Genomic DNA, 18,392 nt, shown 5'->3' with positions numbered 1-18,392 from the left:
GAAAAACCACCAACCAAGAATCCTATATCCGGCAAAACTATCCTTCAGATATGAGGAAGAGCTTAAAATATTCTCTGACAAACAGACAATGACAGAGTTTGTGATCAAGAACCCTGCTCTACAGGAAACACTAAAGGAAGCACTGCAGACAGAAAGGAAAAGACAGGAGTGAGAAGTTTGGAAAACAAGTTTGGGAGATAGTAGCACAGCAATGTAAGTACACCGAACAAAGATGACTGTGAATATGGTTGAAAGAGGAAGGCTGGGACCATGTGGGACACCAGAACAAAAGACGAACGATAAAGACTGGGACTGTATAACTCAGTGAAACCTAGGGTGCTCAACGATTCTAATAAAAGGTACAAATATGTTTTTACATGAGGTAGAACAAATGAATGTCAACATTGCAAGGTGTTAAAAATAGGGTGGGATTGGGGGGAATACAATCAATGCAAACTAGAGACTATAATTAACAGAAACATTGTATTATGCTTCCTTTAATATAACAAAGGCAATATACTGAAGCTAAATGCATATGGAGGGGTGGAGAATAGGGGAAGGGTATGGAACTCCTGGCATGGGTGATGTTGTCTGACTCTTTATTCTACTTTAGGTTAATGCTATCTTTCCTTTTGTCACTTTCTAGCTATCAAGTTTTGTTTTTTGTTTGTTTGTTTGTTTTTTCACTCTTTCTTTTTTCTTTTTCTTTTGCCTCTCTGCCTTCTTTGACTCTTCCTCCATCTTTGTGGAAGAAATGGAGATGTCCTTATATAGATAGTGGTGATGGTGCTGAATACATAAATATGTGACTATACAGGGAACCAACGATTGTTTACTTAAGACAGAATGTATGGTGTGTGAACAAAACCATCTTAAAAGAAAATGGGTTGATGAAGAAATCTTGAGGGCACTATATTAAACAAAATAAGACAAACACATAAAGGCAAATATTGCAGGGTCTCATTGATATGAATTAATTATAATATATAAACTCATAGACATGAAATATGTTACCAGGATATAGAATGAGGCTAAAGAATGGGGAGTGGTTGCTTATTATGAGCAGAATGTTCAGCTAGGGTGAACTTAAATATTTGAAAATGGACAGTGGTGATGGTAGCATGTTGTGAGAATAACTAACAGTGCTGAAAGGTATGTGAAGTTGGTGGAAGGGGTAAGCTCAGAGTCATGCATGTCACCAGAATGAAAGTTGGAAGTTAGAAGATGGGAATGTATAAAACAGTGAACCTTGTGGTGGACAATGTCCATGATTAACTATACAAATATTAGAAATCTCTCTCACAAACTAGAACAAATGTATGACACTATAACTAGAAGTTAATAATAGAGAGGCATAAAGGGAAAAAATATATACCTATTCCAAACTATATACTATAGTTAGTAGTGTTTTAACATTCTTTCATCAACAGTAACAAATGTACTATACCAAAACTATGAATCAATAATGGAGGGGGGTGTGGTTAAGGGTATGGGAGGATCTGAGTTTCCTTTTTTTTTTTTTTTGTCTTTATTTCTTTTCTGGAGTAGTGAAAAATGTTCTAAAAATTGAAAAAAAAATTAATTGTGTTGATGGATGCACAGCTCTATGCTGGTGCCGTGGGCAATTGATTATTCACTTTGGATCTTTGGATAGTTGTATGGTATGTGAACAATCTCAATAAATATATATATATAAAATAAAAAAAATAATAATATGGACAAATAAAAAAAAGAAAAAAGGAAAAAAAAAAGAGGAGCGAGCCATTGGGGCCCCAGCAGCAAGAAGCTGGGAGTAAAGACGTCACAAGTCATCCAGAATACAGATGTATCACCTGTGTCTAGGGGACTGTGGGGGAAAGGTCTCAGGGAAGGGATGGGTGTCTCTGAACAATCCACGAAAGCTCCCAGGACAGAGTCAGCTTTAGTTTTCTGCCAGCCCAGGGAGTACAGAGACATCAGGCCAAGTGTCATGTGACCAGTCCCAGTATCTCATCTCCCTGCCTTTTCTCTCACCCTGGCGATACTGAAACAGCCACTGTGGAGGGAGAAGAGGGGGGTGATTTGATTGGAGAAAGAAGGAGCCCATCATACCCCCTTTCCCCAAGACGGTAGCACCACCTATATTGGCTGTGAGAGAGGAAGAAGGCTTTCCTTTACATAAAGACCAAAGAGTGATTAATATAAAATTACTGAATGGAGACTGTCTTTCTGACTTAAAGGGATTGGAAGCCTATTACCTAAAACCAAGCAGAAAAGTCAAAAGACCTGCTGAGTTTTCATCCGGTAACAGAAGAAAAGCTTTCCCCACTGACTAAAGTTTAAAGGGCAGGGGGAGACAAAAAATAAAGTTGTGTTTTGATTTTGTCACAAACCATGCTTGTTCCTCACACAGATGCAATCAATGAAGGGATGGTCACCAAACCCTGGATCTGGGTCTGAGAGCTGCCTCCCCACAGCTGGAATGCCGCCATGACCCCACCAGTCCAAAGGCCACAGTGAGGCAGGCACAGCATGAAATTTTGTAGAGGCTGTTTGTTCCTACATTTCTTTGTTGGAGGGAGAGTGGCACACCAGAAAGTTCAACCAGATCCTAGGGAAGGCTTCAGAGATGGAAAAGATTTTAATTTCCCTCAGGTCTCTGCAGGGCCTCAGATCCATCAGATAGAAACCATCTCCAGCCCTTCTGGAGGTCTTGCCCTCACTTGGAGGTCTTGTCCATCTCTATTGGCTTCAGGTCCCTGATCTGGAAATAACTGCTGACCTCCCTCACAGATACCAACTTGGGCATCAGGACCCAGGGACCAAGATCTTAATATTGCCTGGATTCCTAGGCTGGTGTGTTGACTGTGGTGTTTGTAGAGTCAAGAATTCAGTGAAGATTGGGGTAGCTGGCAGTAAGGGAATGCCTAGATACATTAATAAAATAAAACCCAGAATCTCTCTGTCTATTCATGGGGACAGAATCTCTTGATGGGAGAAGGCAGCTGGAGCTAGAGTCTTATTCTCTCCCCAGGTGCTCTTCAGCTACCTCTGCCACTCACTCACTGCTTCTCCTTGATTGCTCTCATTACCTAACATTTCTCTTATGACCCCAACAGTTAAGACAAGACTATCCTACTTAAACAAGGTTTTACCCAAAGCTTAGGACATGCAAATGGAAAATGAGCACATACTGGCTCACAAGGCAGGGCTTACTTTGTGATTCTCACCAGATGTCCCACTCTCAGATCTGGACCTCTCCACAGGGTGGACACCACCTTGGCCCCTTCCACCAAGGAACTCTAAGTTCAGGACAATGGAGCTCATAGAAAGAGGTGGAGACCCCACACCTTCCTGCCTGGGACCTCATTTAGTGATCCAGTTTCTTAAGTGAACAGCCTCCTCTTCCCTGGGGAATGACTTACCTTCTTAGGAAACTGCCTGACCCTGTTCTGCCCCTCCCCCACCACAAGGGATTTCTGAATGGGGTTCAGATTGTATATCAACACCGTAGCCCCAAGGTTCATACAGCAAAGATTTCTAGAACATACAGGAGTAAGGCTTGGATCCAGATTTTGCTTAACTCCTAAGTGGCCAACAAAATCTCCTAGGATTCTTCCAGCCCAGACCAAACAAAGAAAATAACCACACTGTGGTGGTCATTGGTACTTGTTCTAGTTTGCTAATGCTGCCGGAATGCAAAACACCAGAAATGGATTGGCTTTTATGAAAGGGGGGTTATTTTGGTTACACAGTTATAGTCTTAAGGCCATAAAGTGTCCAAGGTAACGCGTCAACAATCAGGTACCTTCACTGGAGGATGGCCGATGGCGTCCGGAAAACCTCTGTTAGCTGGAAAGGCACATGGCAGGCATCTGCTCTGGAGTTCTGCTTTCAAAATGGCTTTCTCCCAGGACGTTCCTCTCTAGGTTTCAGCTCCTCAAAAAATGTCACTCTAAGTTACTCTTGGGGCGTTTGTCCTCTCTTAGCCTCTCTGGAGCAAAAGTCTGCTTTCAAAGGCAGTCTCCAAAATGTCTCTGTAAGCTGAAGCTCCTCAGTGCATTCTTCAAAGTGTCCCTCTTGGCTGTAGCTGTAGCTCCTCTTCAAAATGTCACTCACAGCTGCACTGAGTTCCTTCTGTTTGTCAGCTCATTTATATGGTTCCAGTGATTTAATTTAGACCCACCCTGAATGGGTGGGGTAACACCTCCATGGAAATTATCCAATCAGAGTCATCACCCACAGTTGGGTGGGTCGCATCTCCATGGAAACACTTATAGAATTACAATCTAATCAACACTGATACCTCTGCCCACCCAAGATTACAGCAAAGATAATGGAGTTTGAGGGGACATGATACATTCAAACCGGCACAGTACTATTGGCCAAATATTTGTGATTCTCCTCTGGGGCTTTGAAGTTAGATGTGGCTGGTGCAATGGTTTTAAAATGTCCACGTGTTCTTTGATACTCTTCCCTTCAATAGTGGAGCTTAATTTCCCTCTCCTTGGGTATAGGTTGGACCTAGGGACTCACTCATAGTAAATAGAATATTTACTCACTCATAGTAAATAGAAGTGAAGGTATGTGGCTTCTGAGACTAGGTCATGAAAGGCTTTGTGGCTTCCTCCTTGTGCTCTCTCTTGACTTGCTCATTCCTGAGGAAGCCAGCTGCCATGTCATGACAACACTCAAGCAACACTATAGAGAGGGCCATGTGGCAAAGAACTGAGGCTTCCTGCAGTCAGCTTTAACTTATAAGTTAAGTGAGTGAGCCACCTTGGAAGCAGATCCTCCAGCCCTAGGCAAGCCTTTAAATGCCCACGGCATTAGCTGATATCTTGACTGCAACTTCATGAAGGACCCTGAGCTGGAACCATCCAGCTAAGCCACTCCCAGATGCCTGACCCTTAGAAAACTGTGTGAGATCATATATTTATTGTTTTAAGCCTCTAAGTTTTGGGATCATTTGTTACACAGCAAGAAATAACTAATACACCTGTGATCTTCTTTGGCCAATGAAGAATGAGCAGATGTGTCATGTGTCATTTCCAGGAAGAAGTCATAAGAATAAGGTACAATTCACAGTCTTCTTTTTCCAGCCATGTTCAGGTGGCTGAACTTCATCCACCTGGTCCTGGTGTGAGACTCATGTCTGGGTCCTGGGTCCAGCCCTCAATCCAGCTGGAGGATTTGCACATTGCCACCCCTCCCTTCAGAGTTGCTTTAACTGACCCTGGGCATTTAAGACCCAGAAGTCCTACCCAGAGAAAGAGCCAACTGAATAGGACTGAGCTTGCAGGGTAAATACCTTAATGTGCAGAAGTTCTTTAGCATGCTTGCTCTCACGGAGAGCCTATGTCACTTTGGGGATCTCAAACCTTTCATTTTGAGCTTTGGGCCCTGCTTGATGCCCACCACCCAGACAGTGCTCTTGCTGGGACTTTGTGCCTGCCCAAGACACATAGGTCTTGATCAGTCATGAATGTGAGCACTTAAAAGGTTCTTCTTCCCTCTAAGATCAGGAACGAGACAAGGATGCCCGTTGTCACCACTGTTATTCAACATTGTGCTGGAAGTGCTAGCCAGGGCAATCCGGCAAGACAAAGAAATAAAAGGCATCCAAATTGGAAAGGAAGAAGTAAAACTGTCATTATTTGCAGATGATATGATCTTATATCTGGAAAACCCTGAGAAATCAACGATACAGCTACTAGAGCTAATAAACAAATTTAGCAAAGTAGTGGGATACAAGATTAATGCACATAAGTCAGTAATGTTCCTATACACTAGAAATGACTTAACTGAAGAGAACTCAAGAAAAAGATACAACTTTCAATAGCAACTAAAAAAAATCAAGTACCTAGGAATAAACTTAACCAAGATGTACAAGACCTATACAAAGAAAACTATATAACTCTACTAAAAGAAATAGAAAGGGACCTAAAAAGATGGAAAAATATTCCATGTTCATGGGTAGGAAGGCTAAATGTCATTAAGATGTCAATTCTACCCAAACTTCTACAGATTCAATGCAATCCCTATCAAAATTACAACAACCTACTTCACAGACTTGGAAAAACTAGTTATCAATTTTTTTTTTAATTTTGAAATTTTTTATTTATTGAGATTGTTCACATACCATTCAATTATCCAAAGATCCAAAGTGTACAATCAGTTGCCCCCGGTACCATCATATAGCTGTGTGTCCATCACCACAATTTTTTTTTTAATTTTTTAGTACATTTTCATTACCCCAGAAAAGAAATATAGATAAAAAAAAGGAAACTCAAATCCTCCCATACCCCCAACCACCCCCCCTCCATTGTTGACTCATAGTATTGGTATAGTACATTTGTTACTCCTGTTGAAAGAACATTAAAATACTACTAACTATAGTTAGTTTGCAATAGGTATATTTTTTTTTCTATTTTTTTAATTAAATTCAGTTTTATTGAAATACATTCACACACCATACAATCATCCATGATATACAATCCACTGTCCACAGTATGATAACATAGTTATGCGTTCATCACCACAATCTATCTCTGAACATTTTCCTTACATCAGAAAGAACCAGAACAAGAATAAAAAATAAAAGTGAAAAAAGAACACCCAAATCATCCCCCCATCCCACCCCATTTGTCCTTTAGTTTTTATCCCCATTCCTCCACTCATCCATACACTAGATAAAGGGGGTGTGATCCACAAGGTCTTCACAATCACACTGTCACCCCTTGTAATCTACATTATTATATAATTATCTTCAGGAGCCCAGACTGCTGGGTTGGAGTTTGGTAGTTTCAGGTATTTACTTCTAGCTATTCCAATACATTAAAGCCTAAGAGGTGTTATCTATACAGTGCATAAGAATGTCCACCAGAGTGACCTCTCAACTCCATTTGGAATCTCTCAGCCACTGAACTAGTTATCAATTTTATTTGAAAAGGGAAGATGCCTTGAATTGCTAAACACATTCTAAAAAAGAAAAACAAAGTGGGAGGATTTACACTCCCTGACTTTGAAGCTTATTATAAAGCCACAGTAGTCAAAACAGCATGGTACTAGCACAAAGATAGACATATTCATCAATGGAATCGAATTGAGAATTTGGAGATAGACCCCCAGATCTATGGTTGACTGATCTTTGATAAGGCCCCCAAAGCCACTGAACTGGGACATAGCAGTCTTTTCAACAAATGGGGCCAGGAGAATTGGATATCCATATTGGAAAGAATGAAAGAGGACCCCTACCTCATATGCTACACAAAAACTAACTCAAAATGGGTTAAAGATCTCAACATAAGAGACGGCACCATAAAACTTCTAGAAGATAATGTAGGGAAACATCTTCAAGACCTTGTATTAGGTGGTCACTTCCTAGGTCTTACGCCCAAAGCACAAGCAACAGAAGAAAAAATAGATAGATAAATGGGAACTCCTCAAACTTAGAAGTTTCTGTACTTCAAAGGAATTTGTCAGAAAGGTGAAGAGGCAGCCTACTCAATGGGAAAAATTATTTGGAAACCATGTATCTGACAAAAGGCTGATATCTTACACATATAAAGAAATCTACAACTCAGCGATGATAGTACAGACAGCCCAATTATAAAATGGGCAAAAGATAAGAAAAGAAAGTTGTCTGAAGAGGAAATACAAATGGCCAAAAAACACATGAAAAACTGTTTGACTTCACTAGCTATTAGGGAGAAGCAAATTAAGACCACAATGAGATACCATCTCACACCGATTAGAATGGCTGCCATTAAACAAACAGGAAACTACAAATGCTGGAGGGGATGTGGAGAAATTGGAACTCTTATTCATTGTTGGTGGGACTGTATAACGGTCCAGCCACTCTGGAAGACAGTCTGGTGGTTCCTTAGAAAACTAGATATAGAGTTACCCTTTGATCCAGCAATCATACTTCTTGATATATACCTGGAAGATCTGAAAGCAGTGACACGAACAGATATCTGCATGCCAATGTTCATAGAAGCAATATTCACAATTGCCAAGAGATGGAAACAACCCAAATGTCCTTCAACAGATGAGTGGATAAATAAAATGTGGTATATACGCATGATGGAATACTACGTGGCAGTAAGAAGGAACAATGCCATGAAATATATGACAACATGGTAAAACCTTGAAGACATAATGCTGAGCGAAATAATCCAGGCACAAAGAGAAATATTATATGCTACCACTAGTGTGAACACTGAAAAATGTAAAATAAATGGTTTATAATGTAGAATGTAGGGGACCTAGTGATAGAGAGCAATTAGTGAAGGGGGAATGATAATCTAGTAACAGATAAGTTATCATGGGTAAATTTAATGTTCTGGGAATGCTCAGGAATGACTATGGTTTGTTAATTTCTGGTGGATATGGTAGGAACAAGTTCATAGAAATGTAGTTATCTTAGGTTATCTGTTTTTCTTATTCCTTTCCTGGGTTATAGTCTGTATATTTTCTTGGGGTAGAATAGGAACATATTGGAAGTAATGTAGTTATTCTAGATTATTTGTTTTTTCTTATTCCCTTGTTTTGGTTTTGTTTGAAATGTTTTTTTACTGCCTGTTTTTTTTTTTTTTAATTTTTTGATAAAGTTAATTAAAAAAAAAAACAATGGAAAAAAATATGCAGAGCCCCCCTGAGGAGCTAGGGGAAAATGCAGAGGTGTTGGGCTTCCCCACCTGGATGGTTGCTGATGTGCTCACAGATATTGAGGACTTGTGGGTTGATGTGCCGAACCCTTTATTATGGGACTTGCCCTTAAGAAGCTTGTTACTGCAAAGGAGAGGCTAAACCTGCTTATAATTGTGCCTAAGAGTCTCCCCCGAATCCCTCTTTGTTGCTCAAATATGGCCCTCTCTCTCTAGCTAAGCCAACTTGGCAAGTAAACTCACTGCCTTCCCCTCTTTGTGGGATCTGACACCCAGGGGTGTAAATCTCCCTGGCAACATAGAATATGACTCCCAGGGATGAATCTGGACCTGGCATCGTGGGATGGAGAATATCTTCTTGACCAAAAGGGGGATGTGAAATGAAATGAAATAAAGTTTCAGCGGCTGAGAGATTCCAAATGGAGTCGAAAGGTCACTCTGGTGGGCACTCTTATGCACTATATAGATAACTCTTTTTAGGTTTTAATGAATTGGAATAGCTAGAAGTAAATACCTGAAACTATCAAACTCCAACCCAGTAGCCTTGACTCTTGAAGACGATTGTATAACAGTGTAGCTTCCAAGGGGTGACTGTGATTGTGAAAGCCTTGTGGATCGCACTCCCCTTTATCCAGTGTATGGATGGATCAGTAGAAAAATGGGGACAAAAAACTGAAGGAAAAATAGGGTGGGAGGAGGGGGACAATTTTGGTGTTCTTTTTTACTCGTTTTTTTAATTCTTATTTTCACTTTTTCTGGTGCAAGGAAACGTTAAAAAAATAGATTGGGGTGATGAATGAACAACTATATGATGGTAATGTGATCAGTTGATTGTATATTTTGGATGATTGTATAGTGTGTGAATAAATCTTAAAAAAAAAAAAAAAAGGTTCTTCTTGAAAAACTGCCAAAATCGGCTCTAGCTAAATGTGGTCACTTTTGATATTTGTGCCTGCACAGAAAGCCCACTTCACAAATGCTCACAAAGTAACGTACCTTTTTTTTATTAAGCCTATCAAACAAAACTTATGTAGACACTCTTCTCTGTACATTAGAAGAATATATTATGTTTTCTTCCAAGACGTTTAATATTAGAAGGAAGCAATTTAGTTATCTAGACTCTGGGAACACTAGCCCAGCATCAAATTAAAATAATGGTGTATCTATGAGGGTGAGGTGGTTGGGTGGGGTGTTCCGAGATAGCTTGCCAGGGGATACTCAAATAGGATAATTACAGCCCATCTTTCTTCCTGGATTACCAATTTTGTTAGAAGTTTGAAGGGGAAAAACACATTTTTATATATAAACACATGAAACAGACTGTAAAATTCACATGAATTTTAAATATAAATTGCAAATCTTCAAAGAAATTTTTAGCTTACAGCTGGCCTTTTGGGCTACAACCTCTTTTCACACGCCTCCAGCTTGTATTCATGTGAAGGTGCTTTGGCTGCAAAGCTGGAGCAGCACAGGATATGAAAATGTGTTGTAGGTGGGAGAGTTCCATGGAGGGGAGGAACTGTTATGACCAAAAGACAAAATACCTGCACCTCACATTTCAACTATTTGCATAAATGCCTTCAAGTTGGAAGTTTAATGGCTGGCTGTCTACCTTTCTGGCAAGTTCACAGGGAGCCATTCAGGCAAATGGTTTTTCAGTTTCTTTATAAAACTGTTTAAGAATAATCTGCAGTGTCCTTCAATACTCATTATATAAGGATTCCCATCTTAGGTTCCTGCTTGAATTTAGATCCCAGAAAAAGATCGCATCCACAGAAGAATTAGGATTCTTTTTGTTATTGGACAACAAAAATGCTGTAACTTATTGTGTTTGTTTCTGCTTTGTTGCTAGATGTCTTAGAACCAAATTTCCCATTGTAACAGATTTACCTCTGATGCCAGGAAATGCCTTCCCCTTCTGCCTTCTTCAGATGGACTCTGAACTGTTTCATCCCTATATGTCAAGTCTTGTTCTGTGTTGTAAACAGTCAGCCAATCCTGGAAGCAAGCAGGGCACAAATTTTAAAGTATATAATTTTTCAACAAACTTTTAAAATAATGTGATCAGTGTACCATCAAAATTCAGATACAGGACCACAAACTATTAACACAGACTAAAAGTTAAAAGACTAACAGTAAACAGAACAGCTGATTCATCTCATTTAAAAAAAAGAAATCCACGAAAATTCAGTTTTGCTATTATAAATAATGCTGTGATGAATACCTGTGTGCATAATTATCTGATTAGTTCTTTAAGATATATTTCTAGAAGTAGGATTATTGCTCATATGGTGTGACTGTTTTCAAGGGCAAATTAATTTACTATGTCTGTTAGAATGCTTTGGGTCGCAAGCTGCCAGTATAGCTTGATTGAGAGCATGGACTCTGGATCAAGACTGCCTGGGTTTGAATTCTGGCTCTACCACTGAGTAGAATTAAAATCAGGCTGTCTCCCTTCCAAATCATTTCAGGGTATGATGGTAAACACCATAGTTTACTCAGAAAAAGGTAGAATAGAAAAGAAAGAGCAAGGGAACATAAAACCCAGAAAGCATAAAACAAAATGAAAGTAGCAAACCTAAACATACCTGTTATGAAAATAAATGTAAATGAGTTAAACTTGCCTAGTAAAAGACCAGTGATTCTGAAATTGGGTCAAAAGTCAAATGAAAGATTGAATGTTTCCTCACCTTCAATTCACTCTTTACAAGTGTAATCTGGTTAGCAGGCCCAGCACACCACTGCCACTGCTTTTGTTACAGTCACCAAAATCATAGAGATGGTCACTAAATCCTATGGATATTTTTCGGTCCTTGTCTTTCTTAACCTCTTGTAAGTATTTGATGCTGTTCACACCCTTCCTCTTCACAAAGGTTCTTCTGCTGGCTTCTGTAAAGTTGCTTTTTTTTTTTTTTAATGATTTTCCTCCTACCTCTCTGGCTATTCCTTCTAAGTGTTTTTTGCAGGGTCTTCTTCCTCTGCCCATCCTTTACATATTGGTGCTGTTCCTCAGGAGTCTGTCCTAGGTTCTTTCTCTTGTCTCTCTATATATTCTTAGGTGAGATCTCAATCATTCCTATTGTGTTAACTACAACCCATGTGCTGATGGATCCCAAATCTAAAATTCCAGGCCAGACTCCTCTCCTGAGCCCAGATCTGTAAATCCAACTGCATATTGGAGATTTCCACTTAGACATTTTTTAGGAACCTCAAGAGCAACATTACACAACTGAACTCATAATTTCTCCCGCCTCTTTCCCATTACTAGTAAATGGTACCACCTGTTGCTAAAGTCAGAAACCTGGGAGCCAGCCTTGACTCCCCTTTCTCCTTTGCCATCTGCATCAAATGAATCGCCCTCTCTTAAATATTTTTCAAATTCATTTGCTTCTTTATATCCTCACTGTCAACACCCTTTTACAGCCTACCACCCTTTTTGTGCCTGGGCTATTGAACAGCTTCCTAAATGACCTCCCACCTCTACTCATGCTATGCTATGATCTCCATTATGCTCCAGAACTCTCCTTCTATAACAAAAATATTGACCATGGCACTGCCATGCTAAGAATCCTCCAGTGGCCAGACCCTTCATGACCTGCCACCATTGATCCAGTCACAGACTAAATTTCTTTCAGCATCTTGAATGTGTCTTCCTCTCTCACACAATCAGAACTTTGAATATGTTGTTCTAATGCCCTAGAATAGTGTTTTGCCATTTGTTTCTTAGCTTACCTCTTCTCATTCTTCAGGTCTCAGATTAAATGTCATTGTCTCAGGAAAACCTAAAATAGGTTATGCTTCCTGACCACGTACTACTTTATCACCATATGTTTCTTCTGTTTACCATTTATCACAAAAGTGTTGAAATTTCTTATTTAATTGTCTTATTTCCCAATTGGATTGCAAGGCTCATGAAGATGGGAATTATATCCATCTTTTTCACCACCATGTACCCCAATATCTAGCACTATTACCGGCAGTTAGTAGTGCTCAATAAAGAGTTATTGAATAAATGGGCTGATGTACAAGAATGTATCCTACTCACATTGCTCATAATGGCAAAAAACAAAACAAAACAAAAAACTGGAAAATACCTAATTTTCTAACACAAGGGGATCAGTTAAATGAAGTGTGATACTTCATATGTTGAATTACCCATGCAGTCCAGTCATTAGAAATATCATGATAAAAAAAAATATTTAATGACATAGGGAAAGATTTTTCCTGAGTGTTAGGTGAAAAACAATAGGTTATAAAACAATATGTATAGTCTGATCATATTCTTGCTCTTGTGCTTTTAATTTCCCTTATATTTCTTCATCTCATCCATATTCCTTTCTGTTTATCTAGTTTTGTATTCTGCTCAGCTTGCTTCTATTTCATGTGTTATGACAGACATTTCTTCTTCCATTCTACTGAGAATGTCACACAATTTCCCAACATTTTCATTTTGTATTCTTCAATAGTCTGCACTTTCAGGGATTTTGTCCATCTTATTCTTCAGGGACATAGATCCTCTCTCTTGTTCAGTAGTATTTTTTCATGGGCCCAGTTTTTTTGTCTCTACTCACTGGGATTAAATGGAACAAAGTCATCCAGCTTGGCCTCCATGGTCTGCTTGGGAAACAACAGAATCCTTTTCTTAGAGCAACAGCTTGAGAGAAGGTTGGTGTGAATGGTTCCCAGTCAAATTCTGAGTTCTAGAGGGCTCTAGAACTTTCTCACTGAGATTATATCTATCACCTGTAATTACTGCCTGACTCTTTGATTCTGTGCCCCCTTGTAGTACATAACCTTCAAGTCCTTTTCCATTTGGGGGAAATGACTAATTCCAGGTCTGGGTAGGAAATACACAAGTAAACCTGAACATCTTGTCATGCCAGATAGTGAGGATTATGTGTCAGAAGGACTTGAAAACCAACTTGAAGGGGCTTCCAATGGCTAATGATAGCATAATTTCAGCATCAGTGAGGATAACTGCAATGAATTGAAGCACATCAAATAATTAAATTCGTGCATTTATAATACCCCTTTCCCCCCAAAGAAGCAAAATCCTAATTGTTTCTGTGGGAGAATACTAGAGACCAACTTATTATTTTGAAAATTCATGGGTAAAGGTAAAAATCAAGCATTTTGTTACATTTTCTATATGTTCTGTTTCACCGAGAAATCAAATACAGATTGTGGAGGTTTCTCCTTATAGAAGTATTACAGTTAATAAATGGAGAAGGAAGGGTAGAGTTAGAAACATTTTGCAATCCCTAATGTAATAATGGATCTAGGCTTTGATCATCAACAGCTGCCAACATTACAAAAAGAGACACAACCAGATATTAAGTGTGCTGGTTTGGATGTATTATGTCCCCCAAAATGCCATTATCTTTGATGCAGTCTTGTGTGGGCAGGAAATGTATTGGTGTTGATTGGGTTGGAGACTTTTGATTAGATGTTTCTGTGGAGATGTGACCCACCCAACTGTAGGTGATAACTCTGATTGGATGATTTCTATGGAGGTGTGGTCCCACCCATTCAGCATGGGCCTTGATTAGTTTACTGGAGCACTATATAAGCTCAGACAGAAACAGTGAGCTTGCTACAGCCGAGAGGGACACTTTGAAGAACTCACAGGAGCTGAGAGAGGAGCCGCAGAAGAGAGACATTATGAAGATGGCTGTTGAAACCAGACTCTAGCTCCGGAGAAGCTGAGAGGACAAACACCCCAAGAGCAACTGAGAGTGACATTTTTGAGGAACTGCAGCCTAGAGAGGAACATCCTGAGAGAAAGCCATTTTGAAACCAGAACTCCGGAGCAGATGCCAGCCACGTGCCTCCCCAGCTAACAGAGGTTTTCCGGATGCCTTTGGCCATCCTCCAGTGAAGGTACCTGATTGCTGATGTGTTACCTTGGATGCTTTATGGCCTTAAGACTGTAACTTTGTAACCAAATAAACCCCCTTTTATAAAAGCCAATCCATCTCTGGTGTTTTGCATTCAGGCAGCATTGGCAAACTAGAGCATTAAGGGACTCCTGGTAGAAGAAAACAGCAGCACCTATAAAGTAGTCTTGTCAAAAAAACTAACAAATCTGATTAAGCCTCAGATTAACTCCCATTTTACAAGAAATTCAGAAGACAGAGAACATATTAAATATGTTAAACACCACCACAATGAGGATACAATCTCCACAATCCAGACTGTGGGAAACTCTATAGGACAAATAATCCACTCTCTTCAACAAATAATTTGCCAGGGGGTGGGGGATGAGGAGAAATAGATACATATACATCTGTATATATGTATATACATATGTATGAATATATACAATGGTGGAGAGGGGTGTGTAGAGACTTGAGATATATCCCCATTCTCAATTTGTGGACCTTATTTGGATCCTAATTCAAACAAACATTTAAAAATTATATTTATGAAACTATTGAAAATTGAGTGCTGACTAGATTTCTTATTATATTAAGAAATTATTAACTTTTGGGTGATAATGGTATTGTGTTAATGTAAAGAAAGTCTTTATTTTTAAAGATTCATGCTAAAGTATTTACAAATGATATGATGCCTGGAGTCTACTTCAAAATGATATGGGGGGTGATGGATGGAATATAAACGAAACAAGACTGGCCATGAGTTGATAATTGTTGAACTGGGTGATGGGAACACAGAGGCTCAATATACTATTCTGCTAATTTTCTGCTGATTTTGTATATCTGATATTCCCTATAGTAAAAAGTAAGAAAGTAAAAAATGCAATTATCAAAAAAAATCAATCAAACCAATAATGCTTGTCTTCCCTGTTAACACTGCCACACGAGAGGATCTTGCCTCTGCCCTTATGGTACTCGGGAATTCTCCTAGCATTCTGGAACCTACAGCATGGTCCCATCCTATCACAATTGTGTTCTTCTGGGGGCACTTACAGCTAAAGTCAAGTGTAATCAAAATTACCCTGGCTCATTGAATGCGGCGCTAGCTTTCGGGGGTTCTGTGTTCTTTTACGAGCCAGGCCTACAATAAGCAACCATGTCTAGGGGACCTGCAATTGGCATTGATCTTGGCATCACCTACTCACGTGTGGGCATTTTCCAGCACGGAAAAGTGGAGATAATTGCCAATGACCAGGGGAACCAAATAACTCCAAGCTATGTCACCTTTACTGATACTGAATGTTTGATCGGTGATGCCACGAAGAATCAAGTTGCAATGAATCCCACCAACACGGTTTTTGATACAAGCATCTGATTGGGCATAGATTTGATGATGCTGTTGTCCAGTCTGACATGAATCATTGGCCCTTCATGGTGGTGAATGATGCAGGCAGGCCCAAGTGCCGAGTAGAATACGAGGGCAAGACCAAGAGTTTCTATCCAGAGGAGGTATCCTCTATGGTTCTGATGAAAATGAAGGAAATTGCAGATGCCTACCTTGGGAAGACTTGTTAGCAATGCTGTTGTCACAGTGCCAGCTTATTTTAATGACTCTCAGCATCAGGCCACCAAAGATGCTGGTACCATTGCTGGCCTCAACGTACTCAGAATCATCAATGAGCCAATTGCTGCTGCTATTGCTTACAGCTTAGACAAAAAGGTTGGTGCTGAAAGAAACATGCTGAATCTTTGGCTTAGGAAGTGGCACTTTTGATGTGTCAATCCTCACTATTGAAGATGGAATCTTCAAGGTCAAATCGACAGCTGGAGACACTCACTTAGGTGGAGAAGACTTTGACAACCAAATGGTGAACCATTTTATTGCTGAGTTCAAGCGCAAGCATAAGAAGGACATCAGTGAGAACAAGAGAGCTGTCTGCCGTCTCCGTATTGCTTGTGAACAAGCTAAGCACACCTTCTCTTCCAGCACCCAGGCCGGGATTGAGATTGATTCTCTCTATGAAGGAATCAACTTCTATACCTCCATTACCCGTGCCCGGTTTGAAGAATTGAATGCCAACCTGTTCCGAGGCACTTTGGATCCTGTGGAGAAAGCCCTCAGGGATGCCAAGCTGGACAAGTCACAGATCCATGATATTGTCCTGGTGGGTGGTTCTACTCGTATCCCTAAGATTCAAAAACTCCTCCAGGACTTCTTCAATGGAAAAGAACTGAACAAAAGCATCAACCCTGATGAGGCTGTTGCTTATGGTGCAGCTGCTCAGGCATCCATCCTGTCTGGAGACAAATCTGAAAATGTTCAAGATTTGCTGCTCTTAGATGTCACTCCTCTTTCCCTTGGTAACGAAACTGCTGGTGGAGTCATGACTGTCCTCATTAAGCGCAATACCACAATTCCCACTAAGCAGAAGCAGACCTTCACTACCTACTCTGACAACTAGCTGGGTGTGCTCATTCAGGTTGATGAAGGTGAGCATGCTATGACCAAGGATAACAACCTGCTTGGCAAGTTTGAACTCACTGGGATACCTCCTGCCCCTGTGGTGTTCCTCTGATTGAGGTCACCTTTGACATTGATGCCAGTGGCATCCTCAGTGTTTCTCCTGTGGATAACAGCACAGGAAAAGAGAACAAGATCACCATCACTAATGACAATGGTCATTTGTGCAAAGAAAGAAGACATTGAGCACATGGTCCAGGAAGCCGAGAAGTACAAAGCTGAAGATGAGAAGCAGAGGGACAAGGTATCCTCCAAGAATACACTTGAATCCTATACATTTAACATGAAAGCAGCAGGTGAAGATGAGAAACTTCAAGGCAAGATCGAGATGAGGACAAGCAGAAGATTCTTGACAAATGCAATGAAATCATCAACTGGCTGGATAAGAATCAGACTGCAGAAAAGGAAGAATTTGAGCATCAGCAGAAGGAGCTGGAGAGTCTGCAACCCCATCATTACTAAGCTGTACCAGGGTGCAGAGGGATGCTGGGAGGGATGCCAGGCGGAATGCCTGGGGGCTTCCTTGGTATGGAGCACCTTCTTCTGGTGGTGCCTCTTCTGGACCCACTATTGAAGAGGTTGATTACATCGATCAGCATACATACCTTAGCATTGTTCCGTGGTAGAAAATTGAAGGACCCAAATTTGTGGCGCATTCTGTGGTAGTTCGGCTGCTATTCAAAATTCCTGGGCATTCTCAATATGTGCACAGGGAAAGGACATAACATTGCGCTTTATATTAGCACTGTATTGTAAGTGGAAAATGCAATGTCTTAAATAAAGCTATTTAAAATTGGCATCATAAAAAAAAATTACCCTGAAATCCTGAAAATCCTTTGTTTCTCACAAAGTAAGTAAATAAGGTATTGTGTATATACCCTGTAGAGAGAATCTTATGTAGATTAGCCTTTGAAAAACACAGGTAAATTAAAGGAAGAACCAATTCCTTGGAACACTTGTTTTCCCAGACACCGCTTTCCCTCGATTCTCCTCTGCCTTGATGGGCTGCTCCTTCCCTGCTTCCCCATCATCCCCTGCCATCCCCATTGCTTCTCATTGCTGGGATGCCCAGGGTTCAGTTCTTCTATCTACTCAGTGAAACCACACCTGGATTCCTGACTCAAGGAAATTGTGAGACAATAAGGGCTCTTGTTTTAAGCCACTAAGTTTTGAGACCATTTATTATGCAGCAATAAATTACTTAAGATAGACTTTGGTCTAGTGACTAGACCATAAATTCCTTGAAAGCAGTGACTGCCTTTTTAATTCAGCATGTGTCAGAATGAATATTTTGTAAATGACGGAATTACTTAGAGTTCTTCATCTTTTTCTGTATCTGCATGT

General features: G+C 40.1%; 1 pseudogene; it reads left to right on the top strand.

Moving 5' to 3' along the window:
* The first annotated feature begins 15,683 nt into the window (after positions 1-15,683).
* On the top strand, positions 15,684-17,674 carry LOC119518461 (annotated as a pseudogene).
* The last annotated feature ends 718 nt before the right edge of the window (positions 17,675-18,392 follow it).

This window comes from Choloepus didactylus, chromosome 1, assembly GCF_015220235.1.
Source record: "Choloepus didactylus isolate mChoDid1 chromosome 1, mChoDid1.pri, whole genome shotgun sequence".
NCBI lineage: Eukaryota > Metazoa > Chordata > Mammalia > Pilosa > Megalonychidae > Choloepus > Choloepus didactylus.
This window is presented reverse-complemented; position numbering and strand designations above follow the sequence as displayed.